Source organism: Agelaius phoeniceus, chromosome 8 (genome assembly GCF_051311805.1).
Source record: "Agelaius phoeniceus isolate bAgePho1 chromosome 8, bAgePho1.hap1, whole genome shotgun sequence".
NCBI classification, from domain to species: Eukaryota; Metazoa; Chordata; class Aves; order Passeriformes; family Icteridae; genus Agelaius; species Agelaius phoeniceus.
In genome coordinates, this window is record NC_135272.1 from 5,473,835 (window position 1) to 5,483,453 (window position 9,619).

Below are 9,619 nucleotides of genomic sequence, written 5' to 3' on the forward strand. Positions count from 1 at the left end.
GTTACACATTTGCTTAGTTAGCCTTTCAACATATTAGCTTCTGACAGTTTGCGGTTTAAGCCTTAGGACATTTTTTTTGCAATATATTAGGCCATTATATTCATCTTGCAACATATTAGCTGGTTACATCTATCCTTGTGGGTTTTTTTTTATTATTGGCTTTTCCCCCCTCTTATAGTCTTTTTAGCAACTTGATGAACAAGCTAAGACATTAACTCATTACAATTCCCCCCTTTTTCTTTTACCTATTTTGTTCATCAAATCGTCTTAATGCAAGTTGACTCAAGGTGGCTTCCTCTCCCAATTCTAGATTTTCTACCGGGTCATATTTGGTCTTGATTAAAATGAGATGGGCTACCTCTAACCTTCCTTTCACTATCTTAAGTATTGTATTAAATATGCGGGGTCCAAAAGTTAGCCCAAGAATTATCATAATTGCTGGTCCTGCTATTGTAGAGAGTAGGGTGGTTAACCATGGGGATTGGTTGAACCAATACTCGAACCATCCTTGTTGGGCCTCTCTTTCTCTCTTCCTTTGTGCCAGCCTTTCCCTCAATTCAGCCATTGAGTCTCGGACCACTCCGGTATGGTCCACGTAAAAACAACACTCTTCTCTTAGAGCGACACATAGCCCTCCTTGCTGCATGAACAAGAGGTCTAACCCTCGTCTGTTCTGCAGGGTGACTTCTGAAAGTGAAGAGAGAGATTTTTCGAGGAAGGAAATTGATTTCTCTATTCTCTGTAGGTCCTCATCAATAGTCATCTGTAGTTGAGAGAGCCCTTGCTGTTGAGTTGCAAGGGCTGAGATACCTGTGGCTGCACCGGTAGCACCTAAACCGAGGAGCATTGCTATGGTTATTCCCGTTATTACCTCCCTTTTTTGGATTCAGTCTGGTTCTTCTAAGGGGTGATACATCTCCTCTTCCTTGTGGTACAGGACCTTTGGGACGATTAAAACTTGAATACAAAAGTCGTTAGCATTATCGAATCTATCAAGGAGTATACAGGGCATTACCCCAGATGGCTGGCAAACCCACATTCCTGATGTGGCCGGAATTGCCCATTTATAGTTCTTACTCTTAGGCATGATAAATTCGGTGCAGAAATTGCCCATCCGCCTTGCTGAGGCTGCATTACCGAAACATTTGCCTTGGCCTGTGACCTGACTTAGGGTAGTTCCTCTCCGGGGAGTGTCCCACCTGCACTGGTGTGGATTCTCTGTTGTTGAGTAGTTAAAGGGGTTATTAAGGGTGATACCTTCATAAAAGGGGGGCTTCACATCATAACATAGCCAGCATGATTTCCTAAGGTTTGGGTTAAATTGATTCAGTGATAAAAAGGTAGCATTTAATACACTAAGAAACGGATTGTAAAAAGCTGAAGTCTCTAAGGGATTATTAAAAGTAACGTTGTGACTAGTCGTGGCTCCCTTTTTGGGCCCACCTGCTGTAAGAATTGGATTGGGTCCAATTGGTCAGGGTATCGATGGTAAAAGTCGGACAATTTGTATGTTCACCCAAATATCGCGAAAGGTGCGACCAAATACCGACCATACTCTTCCCGTGGCCCAACTCTTATGGGTTGGTTGCAGAATTGTCATGGTATAACCCGTGCAAGTGTGCTTTCTCCCATCCCGGGGCGTATGTATCTGTTTGCTACTATCGAACAGTGGTTTGCGACAGCCACGGGGAGCATACTTGACTTGCAGGAACTTATCAGGTTGCTGTGGTTGCCATCTATTACTTGTTACAATAGTCTCACAACCCTAATATCCGCAGTACCTGTACCCAGGATAATTATAGTAACTTTTGCCTGGGTTAGAAGCAGGACACCAATAGGTTTGGTGCCGTGCTTGTTCTCCAAAACGAGGAAACCCCAGTCATAGGGGAAAAATGTCCTTTAATCTAAATTCAAAAGATGGGTCGGTTGATGTAATAGTTTCTTTGATAACAATTTTGTCTGAAAGGTGGCGTAGAACCCACTTAAATGGCTGGTACGGGTAGTATTCTGTATCAGTCTGCCCTCTGCTGATTAATCTGGAAAATATGATCACATAGAGGTACCATTGCCACTTGGATCTCATTATTGTAAGATTCCTTGAGAGTTGCTGATCTGATTGATGATTGGCTGCTTTTTCTAAAAAAACCTGGGATATACGGGTTGTGGGAGCGTTCAAGAATCCAGTCCTGCAAACAAAACCCTTACAATAGATTTAAGTGAATCTCGTATCTGCTTGAATTAGATGTTCTCCTCCCCCCTCTATATTTCTAGTTACTTATTCCTATGTTCCCTATCGCAGACATCTTTCATGAAAAATCCTTTCTTAGGATTTTTCTTTGTGAGAAGCTGCAGTTTCATCAACCAAAAGTAAACAGTGATTTACTGCTGCTGTGGAATGCAACAGGTAGACCTGGGATTGGTCTCCTGTGGATGTTTGGATTTCCTGACCACTCATGGCAGAGCTGGCTCTTGCTCTGTCTGAGACACAGATCTTTGTTATTCATTCTTGTCTATTCTTAGCTTAGCAAGCTTCTGAAGAAACCTTTTCCTTTCTATTTCTTTTTAGTATAGTCTTAATGTAACATATATCATAAAATAATAAATCAACCCTTCTGATCATGGAGTCAACATTCTCATCTCTTCTTCATCCTGAAAACCCTTGTGACCACAGTCACATGGAGTTGCTGGGATGCGGGAGCGCGACCGTCCCAGCGGCCGCAGCGCTGTCAGGCAGTGGCTCTGGTCTCCCCAGAAGCATCAGACCGGTGGCTCTGGTCTCCCCAGCTGTCAGACCAGTGGCTCTGGTCTCCCCAGAAGCGGGGAATCAGGCAGACCCTGCCTCAGACCCAGTCAGAAACCCAACCAAGTGAGACCAGAGGCAGGGGCCCCTTCCCGTCCCTCTGGGGCACGGCTGCAAAACAGCCGCTGTGTCTTCCTGCGCCTGTGTCTGGGCTGTGCTGAGCCCAGAGCTGGCCAGCTTGTGCTCTGCTGTGCCAAGAGCGTTCTGGGCAGGCAGGCAGAAGTGCTGCGTGCACAGTGGGGAAGGGGCTCACGAGAGCCTCCTGTGGGAACAGGGCTCCGCTCCCTGGCTGGGAACAGCCTGGTTTTGCTGCCGTGAGCGCAGGCAGGAGTTCAGGCACTTGAATGGGCAGCGGACACCTATTGTTTCTAGGGGGCCTGGGGCTGCGCGCCACAAGGGACACGAGGAAACAGACTCGGGAGAAGGAAGGTGAGCTCGATCTGTGCAGTGCCTGTGCTACAAGGTGCAGAAGTAATTCAGCCTTGCCAGGGTTTCCTAAGTGTGTGTTGGTGTTGGCCGGGAAATGCACATATTTGGGGAAACGGAGACATTTGGGGAAATGCCTTTGGAAGAGAGGGGCTTGCTTCTCAAGCAAAGTGCTTCCCCAGGAGCCCCCAGTGAGGTAGGTGCAGGCTGTCTCCCTTTGGCTCCCTGCCCCCCTTTCGTCCTTGAGGCCCCTTGCACTTGGCAGAGGGACGTGGGAAGGGAGAAGGCTGTGAGGAGCAGCTTTGGCATCTGCCTGGGTCTGCAGAGACCAAGCCAAGCACCAGTGGCGGCAGGGTGTGTCCCGCCCCTTTCAGCACGGGAAAGAGAGGGATGATCTCTGTCCAGCCGAGAGCCCCAAATGCCTCTCAGAGAGCTGTGAATTCAAAGGCCTTTATGCACACATTGATGCCATCTTCCCTATCTGCTGTGTTTGAACTCTTGGCAAGAGGCGTTTGCCTCTTGCTTGCTGGAAGCTGCTCTGCTCCAGGGCCGGCACCGAGCTGGGCTGTGTGGGCACCATGGAGAGTCCTTCCCCGAGCACTTGGCAGGTCGTGGTGTTTCCAGGGCTGTGTTAGACACTCGGGGCAATGGATTCCTTCCAAGCGGGGGCACCTAGGGTGGGGAGGGGGTGGCCCTGGGGCACGTGGCAGCGTGTCCCTTTGTGACACGGTGCAGCGGGGTGACCGTGGAACCGAAAGGGACAGCGTGTCTGAGCAGCGCTTTGTGACACACGCTGACATAGGGGCTGGCACGGCGCAGCCACGCCACAGTGCTCGGTGCACGCAACGGGACAGGAGGTGACAGAGCAGTGCCGTGAGGTGTCCCCACACAGCCGGCTCGTTGGTTGCTGACCCGGAGCTCTTCCGAGGCGTTCCTCCTGTGGCTGGCCTCACAGCCAGACCTCGGGATTCGGTGACTTGGAGCTCTTCTGAGTCATCTCCCATCCCTGCGGCCGGTGCCCTCGTGGCCAGGCCGTGGGACTTGGTGACCTCCATCGTTCACCAGGAGTCTCCTGTCATTGTGACAGGAGACCTCGAGTGCAGGACTTGCTGTCCTGTAGCCTTCCTGAGGCTCCTCTGTTGCAGGTGCCCGCAAGGCACAACTGCAGCATTCGCTGACTCTGGCCTTGGCCGAGGCATTTGAAAGTGCCCTCGAGGTCAGAGAGCGGGATGGCAGGCAGAGTGCTCAGCCTGTTCAAGGGGCTGCAGGGCAAGAAAAGCAAAGGCCCTGCAGCTGCCCCAGCGCAGCAGCCTGCAGAGCCGGAGCAGTTGCAGCCGCTGCAGGACGGTGAGTGGCAGAGCCGGGCCGCAGGGCCGGTGCCTGCAGCCAGCCTGGCCCCATCCCATCCCATTCCATCCCATCCCATGCCATGCCATCCCATGCCATGCCATCCCATGCCATGCCATGCCATGCCATGCCATGCCATCCCATTCCATGCCATGCCATGCCATGCCATCCCATGCCATGCCATGCCATGCCATGCCATGCCATGCCATGCCATGCCATCCCATTCCATGCCATGCCATCCCATGCCATGCCATCCCATCCCATCCCATCCCATCCCATCCCATCCCATCCCATCCCATCCCTGTCCTGTCCTGTCCATGGATAGGACAGAAGCTGGGCTGGAGCACCTGGCAGCCGTGCTCCATCCCCCGGGGCATCCTGAGGCTCTCCCTGCCTGGCGGTGCAGGGCTGGGCTGTGTTCTCTGGCCTCTCCTGCAGCCCCTCAGCTCTGGCTGCGCTTGCTCTTTGCCAGATGCAGCCAAGGACCCGACAGAGGAACAGGAAGCCGCCCGTGGCCGCTTCGGCAGAATGGCGCAGGTACCTGCAGCCATCCCCACCTGGGCTGGGCCTGCTGGCACTGCTCAGCCAAGCAGCAGGCTTGGAGCGCTCCATGGATTCTCCCTCCCTTGCTGCCCTTCTCCTGCGGACCCTCTGTGAATTCATCACGTGCCTTTGGCAGGAAGAGACCGCCGGTGCGGGCACGGGCATCTTGGAGAACCTTCCATTCCTCAATGCCGAGACCGGTGCTGCCATGCTGGATTTGCTTGTGGAGAAGGTGCGAGTAAGCAGCCTGGGGCAAGGGCTCATTGGCCCCAGCAGTGGTGCGGCGCCTCGAGCCGGCTCTGCCGGCCTCCCTCGGCCTTTGAGGCCCGGCCCGATGCGTTTGGAAGGGAAGCACTTCTCAGGGGAAGTTGCTGCTCTGGCACCTCTGCCAGTCTGCCCGTGCCTTCTGCAGGTGCCCGCCATGGTGAGGTCCATCCACCAGTGGCTCACGGCCAATGAGGCTGCTGGGCACAGGCTGGACAAGGCCCTTCTGGAGCTGACCGAGGAATACCCCAGTGACGTGCTGATCACCCTCTTGCGCTGGGCCCCATCGTGTGACAGGTGGGGCAGCCCCATGTGCCTTGAGGGCTTGGGCTTCACCGGCCCGTCACCCTGTAGAGCCTGTCCCTGCTGACTGCCAGACAGGCAGGGAGTTGCAGGATCCTCTGGCTCCTCTGTTTTCCAGTGCTGCCATGGCAGCTCCTGAGCCTGGTGCCATGCTCCCTCCCTGCCCCTCGGGGCCCCTGTACCCACGTGGGCTGGCTGGCCGCTGCCGGCCAGGGGCAGTGGGCAGAGGCAGGGCTCAGGGCCAGCGCGGGCCCCTGCAGCTGCCCAGGCCACGGCGCTGTGGCCGAGACAGCTCTGACACAGAGCTCTGACCCCACAGAGCTGCCGCCACCATGTGGGCAACCATCATGTCCTCGAGCAGGACTGCGGAGCCGGCGCTGCAGCTACTCCTCGATGTGCTGAGCGCCTGGCCAGTGAGCAGCGTGTCCACCTCCGATGGGGACGACGCAGGAGTCTTTGCCCTGGCTGTGAGTTTCTGGAGCTGGCCTTTGCCAGCCCCTAGGCCAGCACTCCAGCAGCCAGCTCTCTGTCCTCCCGCCAGCTGCATCCTTCTGCCTCAGAGACCGCGCTGAATCCTGCCTTAGGGGCAGGCTTCAGGGGCACCAGGCTGGCTGTTTCCCCCCCTTGTCTCCCCCAGCCTCTCCCTCGCATGCTCGGGCCCTGCCACGTGCATGTCTTGGCCACTGAGCCTTGTCTCTGGCTCTTTTATTTCTTGCAGGCAACCGTGGCGCTGTGGAGAGTCTTCAATCTGGCCTGGCGCTCGCCTGTCGTGCTGGAGTATTTCCCCAGTCTCTTTCTGAGTCTGCTCTTCCAAGCGTACATCAGCATGCAGGAGATGCCAGAAGAGGTTGAGACCTTCTGGAAGGGATGCCAGGAGCAACACGGCCTCTCCGCCAAGCCCAACAGGTGCTCCATGCCAGTCCTCCCAGCCTCCCCATGCCTCCCATGCCCCCAGGGCAGGAGCCGGGGCTCCCAGCGTGACCTGGCCTTTGCTTTGCACACAGCTTTGCCCTGCAGACCCTGAAGGCCCTGCTCTGCCAAATGCGCTATGAGCACGCGGTGCTGTCCATGGAACGCAAGCGCGCCTGGGACACGCTGCTCTGTGCCGACACCCACCACTGCGCAGTGGGTCTGCTGGCCAGGTGAGACCTCGTTCTCCCCACCGCCCCTCTCCTTTGTGCCCGCAATGCCCCACACAGTCCCCGTGGTCATGGGCGGCAGGGCCTTGTCACCGAGGGAGGGATGAGCAGACTGGAAAAGGCCGGCACAGGAGGGTGCCCGGGAATGGCCACCTCCCAAAGCGCCCCCGAGGTGCTCGGCAGGAGACCAGAGCTCTGCCAGTCAGCCCTGGGAGAGCTTTGCCCGCCCGGCCCAGGAGCAATGGTGCCTTTTTCTCCCTGCCAGGGAGATGCGCCATGTCTCCATCATCTGGTGTTGCGACATGGCATCCCGCCTCTTTGACCTGCTCAGCCAAGGCATTTCAGACTGGGAACTGCCCGCCCTGGCCTTCCTGGTGGAGGTGAGCCCCGTGGCCAGCGCTGCCTGGCTGAGCTGCCTCCCAGCCCTCTGCCCTCTCGTAGCCGCAGCTGCCTGGGACGCTGCACCAAGCCCTTTGCTGCTGCCTTGGCTCGGCCCTGTGCCCTTCTGAGCTCCTGCCAGCTGGGCACCTCTGTGCCTGCTCTGTGCCTTTCAGGTCCTGGATTGCCTGGACTTGAGCCAATGTGGTGAAAAAGTCCTGGAGATCTTGACAAGGCACCTGCAGAGCGAGTCCAGGCAGATGCGTCGCGTGGCGCTGCGAGGCCTCGTGGGGCTCACCTCGATGGTGAGAAGGAGGCAGCAGCTGAAGCTGTGCTGCCAGCGTGGGGCTGGGGCAAGCAGCCCCTTGGGCTTAGCTGGGCTTTGGCAGCTGTGCTAGCTGCTCCCAGCTCTCCAGGGTCGCTGTTCAGCTGCCTGAGTGCTTCGGGACAGGCCTTCGGCCTCTGAGCCCAGCAGCAGCAGCAGCAGCAGCAGCAGCAGCAGCAGCAGCAGCAGCATGGGGTTGCCCAGCCTTGTTTTGCACACAGGATCCAAGCATGTACAGCCTGACTGAAAGCCTTGGGAAGCTACTGTGGGATAGAGATGAAGACATCGTTGAGATGAGCCTCGTTGTGCTCAGCTTCGTGCCGCTGCAGAAAGACCTGGCAATAGCCAGCCCCATGGCCCTGCAGCTGGCTGAGGCGCTCTGTCACCTCTTTGACAATGTGAGGCTCTGTGCCCCCAGCCACGGGCACTCGGGTGGCGCCTTGGGCCTGGGCACAGGGGGGCCTGGAGCAGCTGATGTGGAGGGCTTTTGCTTCCTTTCCAACAGGACAAGAGCCTTGTGCGGCTGCTCTCCATTGGCCTCTTCCAAGACGTGATCACGCTGGTAGTGGCAAAGGGAGAAAAGGCCCTGAAGAAGCACGTGAGCAAGAGCCTGCTCCCACTCTTCTTCCAGTGCCACGATGAGAACGGGCGTGTGGCACAGGTGAGGCCTCCTGGGTGTCCCCATGGGAGGGGGCTCAGCTGTCTCCCCAGCCCCTGGCACCTGAGGGGCTCCAGCCTCCTCCTGGCCTTGGCACAGAGATGCGGGTCCTGTGCCCTGGGCTGCGGTGCCATCTCTGGGTCTCTGCTGCTCTGCAGGCCTCTCGGGAAACACTGCTTTCTGCAGTTAGGTTCCTGAAGAGGAAGGATCTCAAGCAGCTGCTGAAGACGGATCAGATGTGGAGATTTGCCAAGTGCTTGGTAAGGACAGGCTCGAATGCCCAGCCCGATGCCTGGAGAAGCCGCCTGCCCCGGCGCCTGCGGCTGCTGGCCGGGCCTCAGGGCTCTGTGGGCGGGGGGCGAGCAGTGCCGGCCGTAGGGGGCGCCCGGCCCAGGGGCAGGGCCTGCATCAACCCTTTCCCTCCGTGCCCTGCCACTCTCTGCAGCTGGCAGAGGACAGGAGCCGAGCGGCCGAGCGCCTGCGCCAGGCCCTGCCGTACCTGCGGAGCGCACAGGAGCCCCTGCGAGAGGCGGCCGTCAGGTTCATGGGTGAGCCCCAAGCCCGGCTCCCGCCCCGCCCCGCCCCGCCCCACCCCGCCCCGCCCCGCCGCAGCTCGGCCCCAGCCCCGCCTGCTGTCCCGGCAGCAGGATCCGGGCGCGGGCAAGTGCAGCCCCCGCTGGCCTGGGCATTGCTGCTGCCGCCCTCTGGCAGCCGTGCCCTCGGGCGGCAGCGTGCGCCAGGGGCCCGGGCTGAGCCCTGCTGGGCCAGCAGGGCCTGTGGCCTCAGGGCTGGCAGCGGCCGTGTGCGGCAGCTGTGGCTCTGAATGCAGGACACGCTCTGTGTTCGCCAGGGATGGCCGGGCGCTACCTGACAGGGCAGCAGCCGGAGTTCCGCATCATCTGCAGGGGTGAGTGAGGCCCGCGGGCTCCCGCCGGGGGCTGCCGCTGGCATCTGCGTTCCCTGGCCCGCCCGCCCACGGCTCCGCTCCCTGCGCGCCCCAAGGGCAGCGTGGCCACAGCACAGACACCTTGCAGGGGCCTGCGGGACATTCCTGGCCAGCAGCTGCCAGCTCGTCCTTCTTGTCTCCTGCTTCCTCCAGGCTGCCTCCTCCAGGCTGTGGCATGGACGAGGCTGGAGGCTCTCCCCAGCTGTGCGCAGATCCAGCCTCTGACTGTGCCTCTGTTTCTCTCTCTGCAGCCCTTCAGGACATGACGGATGACTCCAGCCCAGCCATCTCATGCCTGGCGCTTCAAGCTCTGTACATCCTTTTAGCTGTACAGAGCGTTCCCTCCTCCCGACTGCAGAAGATGCGAGACCAACTGCGCCGCCTCTGGCAGTCGCGGCCTTTCCTGTGTGGCCGCGGCTGAGTGTCCTGCCGCGGCGCTGCGGAGAACTGATCCAGGAGGCTGCGTCTGCTGGGGCCACCTGAGCCTGCG

The 9,619-nt window shown here is 58.2% G+C and overlaps 1 long non-coding RNA gene across 1 annotated transcript; it reads left to right on the forward strand.

Moving 5' to 3' along the window:
• The first annotated feature begins 8,076 nt into the window (after window positions 1-8,076).
• Window positions 8,077-8,666, forward strand: LOC143694609 (uncharacterized). The gene is made up of 3 exons (XR_013183179.1): window positions 8,077-8,186; window positions 8,342-8,443; window positions 8,629-8,666. It is a non-coding gene; the product is annotated as an uncharacterized LOC143694609 (long non-coding RNA).
• Window positions 8,667-9,619: the final 953 nt, after the last annotated feature.